The sequence below is a fragment of the Daphnia magna genome, linkage group LG2 (assembly GCF_020631705.1).
Source record: "Daphnia magna isolate NIES linkage group LG2, ASM2063170v1.1, whole genome shotgun sequence".
NCBI lineage: Eukaryota > Metazoa > Arthropoda > Branchiopoda > Diplostraca > Daphniidae > Daphnia > Daphnia magna.
Window position 1 is genome coordinate 10,689,669 of NC_059183.1, and position 13,978 is coordinate 10,703,646.

The 13,978-nt window shown below is 36.4% G+C and overlaps 3 long non-coding RNA genes and 1 pseudogene across 3 annotated transcripts; 3 read left to right on the plus strand and 1 right to left on the minus strand.

Moving 5' to 3' along the window:
* Positions 1-399: 399 nt before the first annotated feature.
* Positions 400-3,104, plus strand: LOC123470141. The gene is made up of 3 exons (XR_006643652.1): positions 400-2,009; positions 2,077-2,271; positions 2,342-3,104. It is a non-coding gene; the product is annotated as an uncharacterized LOC123470141 (long non-coding RNA).
* A 1,693-nt stretch (positions 3,105-4,797) lies between these two features.
* On the minus strand, positions 4,798-6,666 carry LOC123469712. The gene is made up of 4 exons (XR_006643027.1): positions 5,983-6,666; positions 5,512-5,915; positions 5,332-5,442; positions 4,798-5,112 (listed from the first exon to the last, which is right to left on the minus strand). It is a non-coding gene; the product is annotated as an uncharacterized LOC123469712 (long non-coding RNA).
* A 167-nt stretch (positions 6,667-6,833) lies between these two features.
* On the plus strand, positions 6,834-10,382 carry LOC123469711 (annotated as a pseudogene).
* Positions 10,383-12,343: 1,961 nt separating this feature from the next.
* On the plus strand, positions 12,344-13,590 carry LOC123470067. The gene is made up of 2 exons (XR_006643487.1): positions 12,344-13,059; positions 13,137-13,590. It is a non-coding gene; the product is annotated as an uncharacterized LOC123470067 (long non-coding RNA).
* Positions 13,591-13,978: the final 388 nt, after the last annotated feature.

Here is a 13,978-nt window from a genome sequence, read left to right on the forward strand (position 1 = left end):
GCAACGACATCTTTCGTGGCAATAGATTTAAGCATTTCCAAAAATTGCATTTAAATGCTAGAAATCAGACTGTACCAGAATCCTGACCAAAGAATTGTACCGTTGTGCGTATGCTCAGCCTCGTTTACCTGAAACCCAGCTTACTGCCGGAATGTACTGGCGTTCAACTGAAAGAAAAAGCTAAAAAAAAATAAGTTTTACGTGTGTCGCGCCAGTTTCTTTAGTAAGCTAAGTTTCAGGTAATCGGGGCAGAGCCCTAGTTGTGCGAGGTAAGCCCATCAAAATCTGGCTTTCAAAATTGGACAGGGGTATAGCTTTTTTACAGGGTTTTAACATGGAGTAGTTAGATCAGGTTATACCGTCCAACAATATCTATTACTTTGCCTCAAGTTTGTAAGAAAGGGAAGGGCAGAGTCATAGATTAGGTGGTTCAAGTATTCCATGTTAAACGCCTATAAATAAGCCACGCCCCACGTCACTTTTCGCAGCCCAGATTTTTCAATCTCGCTCCCTCCGATCTACCTGCACCACGCGGAGATCTCATGCACTAGAATGCAAAAAGGCTATCTCTTGTTAGTGCAATCCGACATCCGTGTGAAGCACAGTCGGAAGGAGCGAGATCGGAAAAATTTGGCTTGTGAAAAGTGACGTGGGGCAGGACTAACAGGAGTAGTTTGGCCGGAGTCATAGATTACATGGTTTGAGTACTCCATGGTAAACGCCTTTAAATAAGCCACGCCCCACGTCACTTTTCGCGGACCCGATTGTTAAGGCTTTTTCGGGTTCGCTCCCTCCGAAAGCAGAGTCATAGATTAGATCTATCTAATGGTGATATTAGATTCCAGATTAGATTCTAATCTTAGACCATGCCGAAAGTGCTGCATCATGCGGAGATCTCTTGCACTACAAATGCAACTCTCTAGACATCCGCTTGGTGCAAGTATTCGAAAACTCTATCTCTCTTGTTAGTGCAATCAGATCTCCGCTTGGTGCAGCACTTTCCGAGGGAGCAAGATCAGAAATCGGGTTCGCGAAAAAAGCCGCCGTAAACCAGGGGCGCGTCAAGTGGCAAATTAACAACAATACGCTAGAAACGCTATATACCTGATCTCAGCAGCCTCCTGGCGGTAATCAACTTGTACTACACTTTGTACAGAGCCTTATGGAAAATCAGGATTCGTCTGATTTTCCACTTGACGCGCCCCAGGAGTAGTCAGACCATGTAATCTATTGTCGATTTCGGATGGCTGCACTTTTCTGCACTGGTGCAATTGCCCCGAGAAAAAGTTGTTCGAGTGGTAATCTTAGTGCAATCCACTTTTTCGGTGCATCGAATTTGTACGTTCCAGTGGCACTCCGGCACCGCCCGAGGTCACTCGAAAACTGCACTTTCTTGCCCGACCTTTTTAGTCAGTGCAAGCGGTGCAGTGCAATTTCTAGCAGACGAATTTAGAGAGTGTGTTGTTTAGTGATAGGAGCCTTTTTTTCTTTCGTCTGCTTCTTCCTCCAGGGCGTAAAAAGTGAAAAAAGTGTTCGAGTGTAACGTTTATTTTCTGACAACCCGGTGGAGTGCACAACACAGTCTTCACCAGTGAACTGATACTGATCCGATTCCGTGTCGTTAAAAAACGGATTTTTTGAGGGCCGTAGAACGGATTGGTTTCCGTTCTCTAACGCTAGAGTCGCATGAAGGCAATAACGTTATGCCTACCCTCTAGCGCCTCTAGCTGATTCATAATCGGATTCGTTTCAGTTAACCGATTTTTGACAAAGCAGCGCGTTGTTCAAATCAGTGAGCGGACCCGTTTCCGTTCACAGATCCGTTTCAGTTTATTATCAACTTGTTTTTATAATAAGAAGCCGAAACCTTTCCATTATTTGAACGGATTCGTTTCCGTTTCCATAGCACGTTTTTAGTAAACAAACTGTTTGCTTATTAGAATAACGTACGTGCTTAATGTGAGTGCAATATTTTGTTTTCAATAATGCCTATGTCAGAACAATTAAGGGTAAATTTTGTTATTTTCGTTAGATAATTAAGAAAATTTAAACCTTTTTCCTTCTTGGTTCTTTTAGAAAATGGTTGCTGAAGGGAAAATCAAAAAAAAAGACCCAGGGCAGAATCATGGACTGCAGGAAAGAGATGGGATAGATTAAAAACTGTAAAACAAAAATTAGAAACCCTTCATGGAGAAAATGAGGTGCAATATGCAACTAAGGACGATTCTGGCTCAGCTGTTTCATTGCATGAATCAAGTGTTGTTGGACACGGTAAGTTTGTATAGTACAATTCAGAACAGTAAATTATAGTGATATAACTAATTCTTTTATATCTATTTAGATGCATGAGACTTAGGCCAGCCAGCCAATTCCGCCGTAGCCGCCAACGAATCGTCATTGGTAATAATCTTGGAAGGCTTCGACGCAGAAGAAGTTGGAAGCAGATATGTGGAGGTTAAAGAAGCATCAAATGGTGCTGTTAAGACATGGGAGATCAAGCAAGTACCAAGTCGCTGGACTGAAGCAGAATTTAAACAGTTTATAGAAACTCAATTTGTAAATTGATGCTTTCTTTACTTATTTATTTTTTTTTTTTGCTTTTTTTAATATTTGGTACTACCATACTACCATACCAGCATTGCACTAGTGTAATGCTACTAAAACTGCCATTCCCTTTTACTCTTTCACTGACACAAACCAGTATTAAATTATGTGTTTTTACCGTTGGCCTGTCGGTTCCCCCGTCGGTGGCTGGAACACTGTGCCGCAACTCGTAAAATTCTCTAAAAGAAGACGTGTTTTCCAGTGAAAACATGCGTTGTGGTTTATTGCATTTCAATATCTTCCAATTCAGAAAAATGTGATAAAGAAAAGTTAAAACGGCTTGTTAAATTTTTCAACATTGCAGTCCTATTATACGGATTAATATATTAAGTCTGTAATTTTATGTGGAAGTTAAACCCTGATGTATGTGTAATTGTATGTGTGTCATTCGGTGGTCGGCGGCTTGGTGGTTGGAATCATTATGAGCGTTAATAAGTGAAGAAGTGCTTCCGTCCTTCACATTCGGTGACTGTCAGATTCAAATAAACAAGTGACAAGAATTAGTTCAAATTACTTTTTTAAATTATACGTTTAAACGAAAGCAACATTCTATAGTGCACGATCGAGGAGTTAAGTAGGCTAGAGCCTAGAAGTGTTGCTGTGCATCACTCTAACCGTAACATTGACCTTCTACATATACATTACATCCTAATTAAAAATTTAAGAAAAACCAGCAATGTAGGATTACAATACAATGAGCAATCCTTACGGAATGAAAATCTCGATTATTAGAGTAATCGATATTTGTAATTGGAATTCGAATATTAAGGCAGGAGTTAATGCGTTTGAATGCAATCGAAAAAAAAACGCTAAATAATTCCCGCCATCGTGCTCGACGGCGATTGGTTGATTAATTTTTACATATTCGGGAAACAAAACCTTATTTCTAACATTTCCGTGGGCATCAGCGTAATCTTTGTGATCTGAGAATCACGAAAATGGTATACTATTTAATTGATTTTATCAAAGATAAGTAATCGAACAGTTAGCTTAAAGTTTGGGTGTGTAAGCTCAGCCCCCCTCCTCTTTAAGTCTGAAAATGGAATAATAATAATCTGAAAAAGAATAAAGCGGTAGGCTGCATAGCATTAGGCCTGTGCGCGTGAAAAAGCGTTCGCGTGAAAAAGCGTTCGCGTGAATCATACGGGCATAGACAGAAAAGTGATTGTTTTTCAATTCATATTCGGATTCAGCGTACAAAGTTGAATACAGACTATAAATTTTAATATTATCGAAGGTAGTTTGTATAGTATAATATGCGTTTGCGTGATAAAGTGTTTGGCGTGAATTACACGTACATGCCTTTATAACGGATTGTTTTTTAATTCAGATATAAATTCAGCGTAAAAAGTTAAATAAATGCTATTAATTTTAATGTTATCGAAGGTAATTTGCATTGAGTAATATGCGCCAGCGTGAAAAAGCGTTCGGCGTGAATTACACGGATATAGATAGAAAAGTGATTGTTTTTGAAATCATATTTGAATTCAGCGTAAAAAGTTGAATAAATGCTATTAATTTTATTGTTATCGAAGGTAGTTAGCATTGAGTAATATGCGCCAGCGTGAAAAAGCGTTCGGGCGTGAATTACACGGATATAGATAGAAAAGTGATTGTTTTTGAATTCATTTTGAATTCAGCGTAAAAAGTTGAATATTCAGCATTAATTTCATTGTTTTTGGTGTTAGCGGGGGGAGTTATTCGTTTTTGACAAAATTTTTCATAGAAACCAAACGACCCAATTCTCTTTCCTTATCTAGGCGACTTTTTTCGAGATTTTTTTTCGTCACAAACGGCAAACTCCCGCCAAATTTATGAAACCATTAGATGTACTCAATTTTTACACTGAATCCGAATCTGAATTCAGAAACAATAAATTTTCAACGCATGCACGTGTAATTTTCACCGATCCATTTTTCAACCCTATAGGCTTATCTCGCTATGCTTGCTTCCGTAAGAAATAATGGAACTAATGATCCTTATTCAATTTTTCACGAGGAAACCAAAAATGAAGTAAAAAACAATCGTCGTCAACAGCGATAGCCGTAATTTTATCTCGGTTTAACAAGTTTCGTTAAGTCGCATAGATAGACGGAATTGGATTTAATTGAATTCCATGTTAATTAAAGAAAAGATACATTTTGCTGGTTACCGGACAAAAGTTTATTAATGATATAGTCCCACATTACAAACACATGAAAACGTCTACAGAGTCAATACAGTGATGGGGTCAGGTTCAGAGACATCACGATCAGAATCTGAGTCGGAGTCTTGGTGAGAGTCACTGTTGAAGTCTTGATGAGATTCACTGTCGGAGTCTTGATCACAATCACGGTCTGAGTCACGGTCAGTATCACAATCGGAGTTACAGTTGAAGCTCCCGTGAATGTATATCTTGAAGAGTGAGACCGCTCTGGCAACTTTCTCTTGAATGCGATTAAGTTCCAAGTTCATTAAGACAATTTTCCCTCTTGAAATTTTAATGGATTGCGGGTACTGGAAAAAATCCTTTAAATAAATAACATAAAACATAAATTGAACACAATTTCTTCAAATCTTATTTGAAATAATAGTTTGATACTCCCTCTCCTTAAATCAAATCTGCCTTTGGGATTCAATCAATTAAAAAATTATTAACGGTCGCATTACGTTACGTTTTGGTCTAATATCAACCCGAAGGAAGGCTCCGTTCCAAAGAGCCAGTTTTAGTTTTAAAAATTTGATTACCTAGAAGTGTGACAACTATCATGAATTTACTCTTCAATGGTTCAATTGTCAACGAGTTTATGCTTAGACAAGATTGGCATTGCAGAGGAACGAAGCACGGAACTGCAACCTCTGAAAATAATAACATTTGTAAGCATCAATCAAAATATATTAACAAGATATGCAAAATAATTTATATACCTTTTGTAACTATCTCAGCTAAAGTTGAATCCCAAAACTCGTTAGGCTTTAGTTTAATCACTTTGGAATCTTGAAACAATAATTGTCTTCTGTGGAACACATTCCATGAATGGAATTGGAAGTCGCAGTCTTGACAATATGTCTTGACACAACAGAGACAGCGAGTGTAACAAGCTGCAAGGGACTTTTACAAATCCAGCACAGTGATGGAATAGTTGCGTAGCTTGCAATAAGGCCATTGACAACTTCATCCCAGTGCACATCCCAATCAACAGCAATTTGGCCCATACGTCTCTCATGTTTCTTCACTTCTTCTCCTAGAGGTACACTCCCGTCAGCATCAATATTGAAGTCACTTTGAATTTGATTCAGATATTGTTCTAGCTGACTCGGAATAGGTGAATCTGTAAGTAATCAAGGAAATATTTAGATGTTTATACAAGACAGGAATACTATCGGACTTGAAATTACCTAAGTTGTTGGCTGCTTCAATATCTTCTCTATCAATTGTCAGGGAATTTTCGTTTTCAGTGGAACAGTCTTTAGAGGTTCTTTTCATTCTTTTTCTTTTGGCTGATTCATTTCTGTTGAGATCTGGGGGAATTGATGAACTAAGTTGTCGTTTAACTTTGGGAAAACTTTTTCTTTCCTTTTGGTTTTTTCTTATTTCCCTCTTGAAATCTCTTTGCTTTTGAATATATAATTCTTTTTTAAATCCTTCAATAGATCACTTTTCTTGTTCGACGACATTTTGTTGTTTTGTTTTTCAATAACACAATTAAAATCGGTTAATATTCTAATAAGCAAACAGTTTGTTTACTAAAAACGTGCTATGGAAACGGAAACGAATCCGTTCAAATAATGGAAAGGTTTCGGCTTCTTATTATAAAAACAAGTTGATAATAAACTGAAACGGATCTGTGAACGGAAACGGGTCCGCTCACTGATTTGAACAACGCGCTGCTTTGTCAAAAATCGGTTAACTGAAACGAATCCGATTATGAATCAGCTAGAGGCGCTAGAGGGTAGGCATAACGTTATTGCCTTCATGCGACTCTAGCGTTAGAGAACGGAAACCAATCCGTTCTACGGCCCTCAAAAAATCCGTTTTTTAACGACACGGAATCGGATCAGTATCAGTTCACTGGTGAAGACTGTGTTGGAGTGCATGACGTCACATGACCCTTCTCGCTCCGAGCCAGTGTGCACTGGCTACTGCACCGAGTGCAGCCATCCGAAATCGACATATGACTCTGCTCTGGGGAGGGTTTGACAAGTAAGGGGACCAGTTTGGCAACATGGGCTAGACAGTATCCCTCCGGCTTCTTATTATCTAGAAGGCTATGCCGTAACATAGGTATCCCCAGGTATCCCTAAGGCTAAATATTTGTTTTGTTTAGTATTTTTGTGAAGCTTGCCGATTCTTCTATTCATACTGATTGTTTCGAAGCCAAAGAACCTTTGACTCATATCGCTAAAATTTAATAGAGCGTTGGACATCAAAGTGGTAATATTTCCCCGATCTCAGATAAGCTTCGACATTTTTCGCTGGTCTCCAATTTGCGTCTCCATCCATGGGCTCTAGAAGGTAAACAATTGTTTACTCAACAAAGTTTTTTTATTGCAACAATTTGAAATTTGTTGTTAATCAAATCTCCAAAACCTGGAATACTTATGTGTTATAGATATTAATTGGGTAGTTGCAAACAATTTAACTGAAAGTATACTTTCTAGGTGGTTTCATCCAAATGTATCAGGGATTGATGCAGAACTACTTCTCTTAAAACGTCGAATAGATGGCAGTTTTTTAGCACGTCCCAGTAAGAGCAACCCAGGAGATTTCACCCTGTCTGTTAGGTAACATTAAAGTGTAATAATTTTTGTTAAGGCTTTTGATTTTGATTTTTATTTTAAAGGAGAAATGGTGAAGTTACTCACATAAAAATTCAAAATACTGGAGACTTCTACGATCTGTATGGGGGTGAAAAATTTGCAACTCTGTCTGAACTGGTGCAGTTCTATATGGAAAATCCTGGACAGTTGCGTGAGAAGAATGGTGAAGCCATAGAACTAAAATTTCCTGTCCATTGTTCTGACCCAACTACTGAACGGTAATTAATTGTGTGAGAGAACAAAAGCGTTTACAATGCCATTTTCTGTATAACCGTCAGTTGCTGATTTCATTAATTTTTTTCTTTTCCAGTTTGTCTTTCAGGTGGTTTCATGGACATCTTTCAGGAAAAGAAGCAGAAAAAATTCTACTTGATAAAGGGAAGAATGGAAGTTTTTTAGTGAGAGAATCCCAGAGTAAGCCCGGAGATTACGTTTTATCTGTTAGAACTGAAGACAAAGTGACACATGTCATGATAAGATACCAGGTTATTTTACACTAATTTAATAATATTGGTAAAATTTTGACAAGGCTTTTCATGATTATTAGGAGCAAAAGTATGATGTGGGTGGTGGTGAAAAATTTGATTCACTGTCTGAACTAATTGAGCATTACAAAAAAATCCAATGGTTGAAACCACAGGAACTGTGGTCCATCTTAAACAGCCTTACAATGCTACTAGAATTCATGCGAGTGGAATAGAAAGTCGCGTCAAAGAATTGCAGGTACTTAATGCGAAATATATTTGCTTACTTTTTCATATTATTTTTCATTATATCCTCTGCAGAAGGAGCATAGCGTGAGTACAGGGAAAGGAGGATTTTGGGAAGAATTTGAAAGTTTACAGCAACAAGAATGTAAACATCTATATAGCCGTAAAGAGGGACAAAAACCAGAAAATCGGAATAAAAATCGATATAAAAATATTTTACCATGTATACTCATTTTATTTGATCAAAATTAGAAAAAAGTTTACATACCTTAATTTTATCCCTAGTTGATCACACCCGTGTTCTACTTAAGGATGTGGATGCGAGTATAGCTGGTGCCGACTATATAAATGCCAACCACATACGGGTAAATAAACACGTTAGTAACTTTACCGTAGCTATGATGTTTTAGCATCTCACAAATATTTAAAATACATTGTTTTCTAACACGTATCTCGCAGCCAGAAGATGATGGAAATGGGGACCAGTTCCCACAATACATTGCTACCCAAGGCTGTTTGCCACACACAGTCAACGATTTCTGGCATATGGTGAGACAAAGACGCTAATGTAGTTATGTTTTCAGTTATGTCACTAATAAGTCGACATTTTAGGTGTGGCAGGAAAATAGTCGCGTAATTGTAATGACAACGAAAGAAATCGAGAGAGGAAAGGTAGAAACGCAAATGTCCTCTCGTTTGGTTATTTTTTTTAGATTTATTCATTTTTCTCTATGTGATATACCAGTCGAAATGTGCACGCTACTGGCCAGAGGAAAATCAAACAAAAGAGTTTGGAAAAGTTGTTTTAAGGTGTGTTAGCGACTCGCTTCGTGCTGATTATACTCTTCGAGAGTTCTTAGCAACAAAGGACAACGAAGAGAGGCTGATACATCAGTATCATTTCCAGGTAAGCTTTATATTGGAATTTTCCCTTGAATTTCTTTAGACGTATTCTTCGCCTGAAAGGCATGGCCTGATCATGGAGTACCAGGAGATCCTGGATGTGTGTTAAACTTTCTTCATGATGTGAATACAAGGCAGAATTCAGTTGCGAATGCAGGTCCTGTCGTAGTGCATTGTAGTGCAGGAATTGGTCGCACTGGAACATTCATTGTAATTGATATGATCATCGGTCAAATAGAAAGACGAGGTATCTGTGAAATAAAAAAGTGCGAGAAGAGAACCAAAGTATTTAATTAAAAAAAAACTTCTTGTATAGGATTGGATTGTGAAATTGACATTCAGCGCATGATTCAAACTATTCGTGCCCAAAGATCTGGTATGGTGCAAACTGAAGCGCAGTACAAATTTGTTTATATGGCAGTTCAGTACTATATAGAAACTTTATCACAGCGCATGCAAGCCCAGCAGGTAAATGAGTGGACACGTTATGCTCAATAGATAATCGTTATGTGATAAAAAATTCTTGATTATTTAGAAAAGCCTACAAGCCGGCAGAGAATATACTAACATCCGTTATTCAACCGAAGGCGGTCTGACTCCTGCTGCTTGCAACCAATCCCAATCTTTGGAGTCGCCGACGGGCAAGAGTTTGTCAAAATCAACCCTTTCACTCGCCAGTGTGTCCACTCCTTTGTTAAATTCTTTTCATGTAACATTATCTAAGTCGGAGAAACCTCCAAAGGAAACAAAAGGGGTTGCCAATAGAACTGTAGCTGAACATCCAATACCGATGTAAGCTAGATTGCCATTTGTTAATAATGTTTAAAACACATTTGTATATATTATTATTTTAAGGCCTCCGAAAGATTTCCCAAAAATGCTTTACGAAAATGTCCCTCTGAACGAGCGAAAAGCAGCTGGAAACCAAGGACCGCCACTTTTCCCCCCACCACCTACCCCACCAAGAAAAATGTAAACCACAAAAAGGAAAAGGTTTCTCATCAGAGTGCGGACGTGAATTGGTGTGGAATTGACCAAATTTGGGATGTCGGGAGAAAACAGTTATCCTGCAACCACATTAGCGACCTGCAGTCGAATAAGATCTTCGTCGATTTAACAGACAATTTTGCTTCTTTTTTCCGACATTCCTATTATGTTTGCATTCCTTCGATTTCTTGCTTAATTTTTGCCTTTTTCGCTCGTGGCTTTATTTCCAACATTGGCAAAATCTTCATGCCTTTCGATTCGCTTAAGTCACACCATACTTAATCGTCGATGTAAAATGACTGCTTTATTTATCGGTCTCACTACTACAATTCTCCTGCAAAACCTTTACAGTGTTCGCTATAAATCAGTTGAAACTCATCCGAATCGTCAGTTGACTACTGTTGCTCTAAATTCACAGTTCTAAAGTATGTTGCGCTGTATACGACCCGAAGGCGACCAAGAGCCGCAAATAGCATAGAAAAGATATGCGACCGAACTTGCTACGCGAGCAGGTGGGTTTACAGGGATGCGGACGGTAGAACTCCACGTTGAATAGAACCCTACCGATAGTGGTCCTGTTTTAAGAAATTCAAAATAAATAACTACAGAAGAATAACGCTTACATTCAACTCCACAGACATCAGAACCCTAGTTTTGAAGAAACGAAGGGATTTATTATTTTTTAAAATATAAAATTAAAAAATAAAGCACATATTGCTCGATAAAAATTTGTTTCATGTATAATCGTGAATTTCTCGTAAGGTAACCACAATTATTCAACACCTCATCAGGAATCGAACACCGATCTCCAGCATCACATCCAGAAACGCTAACCCTACGCCATTAAGCCGAATATGAGAAAAAATATTAAGCCGAATACATCCTTAACCGAATATGAAATAAAGGTACTCCTTCGGAACCACAACCAGAAACACAACACCTCCAAGACATGTCGAAGAAGAACAAAAACACTGTCAGATGCGGACGATAGATGAAAGAGATCACTCAAAAAAAATGTAGGACTACAAAAAAATTAATAATAAATAAAGTACAGTCTATATCGAGGTCAAATAAAAATTACAAGATTACCTGATAACGAAGGAATTTTGTAATCCAATTATGAATGGAATGGAAGATAATTTCAATGGAAAAAATTAAAACTAAAACTATAACGGGCGAAACTCCGTAAGCCGCCATGCAAGAACTGTTACTAGTTCGTGTCCAATTTTTTTTTCACAATTTCATCGAACTGGCAACTTCGGACGTTAGCCAACTCTATACTACACACTATACATTGCAGTATATTTTCTTTATTTTACTTTACTTCATCTTACTGTTCTATATTGTTCTAATTGATTCTTTATTGTTGGTTTGTTATATTTAGTAATATATATAAACATAGTATAATAAACTTTACTTTACAATTCTACTATACTTTTGTATACTACACACTATACATTGTAGTAAATATACTTTACTATACTATACTGCATAAAAAAATCTATTGTTAAAATGAATTAAAATATACAAATGTAGCAAATGAGGTACCTTAATTGTAAAGCACTGGATTTCTGTGAGGGAGATCTTAGGTTCAAATCTAATATTATCATTTTTATCATACATCCATTTTTATTTAAGTTAAGTAAATCCATTAATTAAGTAATTGAGTTTTCATTTGATGTTGTATACGTTCATAATAACAGTCTGTTTTCAAGTATGGATAGCAACGGATATATTTTCCTATCTTCGTTAAGTGGAATTATCAAAAGTAATAGTGAAATGTTGGAAAAGTTTTATTTGAAATGTAAAAAAAAAAATCTAGTGTTAAAGCGCAAGTTCCTTTTGATGAACTAAGTTGGACATCTTTTACTATAACCATGATCTATTCGGTGTTAACGTCAATGGATTTGTATAGTTACCTGGTTGAAATCGGTTTCATTAATAACAGTGTATCTTCTTTTTGTCTGAAGTGTTCCAGTCAACTTACATTGGTAACTTTTTACATTACGATATTTGTAACGTTATGTATCTCATTGATTACATATATCATTAGATTCCTTGCACTTCCGCTATTGACGGCTGTCAATTAAAATCCAATAATAGAATTGCAATTGATAGTAGCAATTAAAAAAAAAATATATGTGGTCAAAAATGTACCATAAGAAGATATTCATGGTTCCATAAGTCGCATTTAACTATTCATGAAATTTTAACTTTAACTTATTATTGGTGGAATGAAATGCCACAGAAATATGTTGAAAATGATTTGGATTTAGGTATGTTTATACTTTTGAAACTATACTTTATTTTACCTTATTATATTATTATTTTATGTTTCAGTATAGTATTTAAAATTTTATTTAATTGTTGATGTTTTGTTTATATTTATTATTATTGTTTAGTGTGATATAGTAAACTTAACTATACTATACTGAAGTATGATACTTATACTATATCATACTATACTGAATTATATATTTTAATTGTTATTAAATAGCTCATGGTACACCAATAGATTGGTATAATTTTTTCCGAGAAGTATCAGAAGATATTGTAATAAATAATTCAGAAAAGATAGGAGGCTTTGGTATAACAGTAGAAATTGATGAATCCAAATCAGTGTATCGTATTTGGTTATTAAAATAAAAGTATTTTAAAATAAAATACTTAAAATACGTATTTTATTCGGTATTTGTATTTGGGCTGTTTCTTATTTAAAGTATTTGTAGCCTATTTGTATTGGTCGTTTACGCTGAAAGGGAATAAAATACAAATACGAATACAAAATACTTTTTTTTCAAAGATTTAAAGTTTGTAAGTTGGCAACAGTGTATGAATCGAAAGTAACTTCATTTTGACAGCGTTATTGCACCTGCAAAACGTTTTGCAATAGCATTTTCTAGTTTAAAAACTTTCAATTGCATTTTTCGTCGTCTTTTTGTCTCGTGTGTGTTTTCATTAAACCACAAGTTTCGTTAACGTTTATCTCTAGTTCTCTACAAATCGGATTGTTTCTTATTACTGTGCGTTCTGAAGAACTTGTATAATACCCATGGTAAGTGTTTAAGTTATTGAACATTCTTAAAATACGTAATGGCATAAACTAATAACTTGGCATACCATCTGATTCAGTGACAAGAATGTCGGCAAGACAGAACCTTGGACAGACAGTAAAAATAAAGGAGTAAGAGGCCGTGGACGTCCCAGAAAATCCCAGCCTATTTTGCAAAATCTGACTCAAGTACAAAAAGATCTTCTCAACGAAGAAAATCAGATGCTGCTCGATGAGTCTTCTGGTCAGGCCTCACAAGCCAATGAGATTCATACTTTAGATGAGCCCCCAGATCAACTTCTCACTGCAGATGGTACAGAATGGCTGGTAGTGGATTCAAGAAATGAGGATGAAGAAATAATTCCATCAAGTCCGAAGGTTCCAGATCCACCACCCAAAACGCAGCCAATTCCAGCTTTCAAGCAATATACTTTTCTTCAATAAACGGAACAAGAACTTTATGTAGTTCATTTACTAGTTTGAATGGAAAAAATGTGGAGCAATAGAAGTCAATAAAGAAAAAAGTATTTTGTATTTGTATTTGTATTTTATTTTATTTGGTATTTGATGTTTTGGGAGGAAAAATGTATTTTGAAGGACGAGTATTTTAAAATACAGTATTTGTATTTATAAAATACTCGTTTTTTTTCAAATACGCTACACTGATCCAAATTCGGAAAAAGTATTTAATTACGGTATATTTGTAGTCCAGTTATTTATTGGAATAGAAAATTTTATAGGGAAATACAATCGAGGAAAACGAGTAGATGGTGTATGGGTATTTGGTGGGGTTCAAAGAATATCAGGAAAATGCTTCCTCGTTGCTGTCCCAGATAGATCTGCTGATACCCTACTGGATATAATCAAAGAATGGATATTGCCTGGATCTATAATAATATCGGATTGCTGGAAAGCATATGAT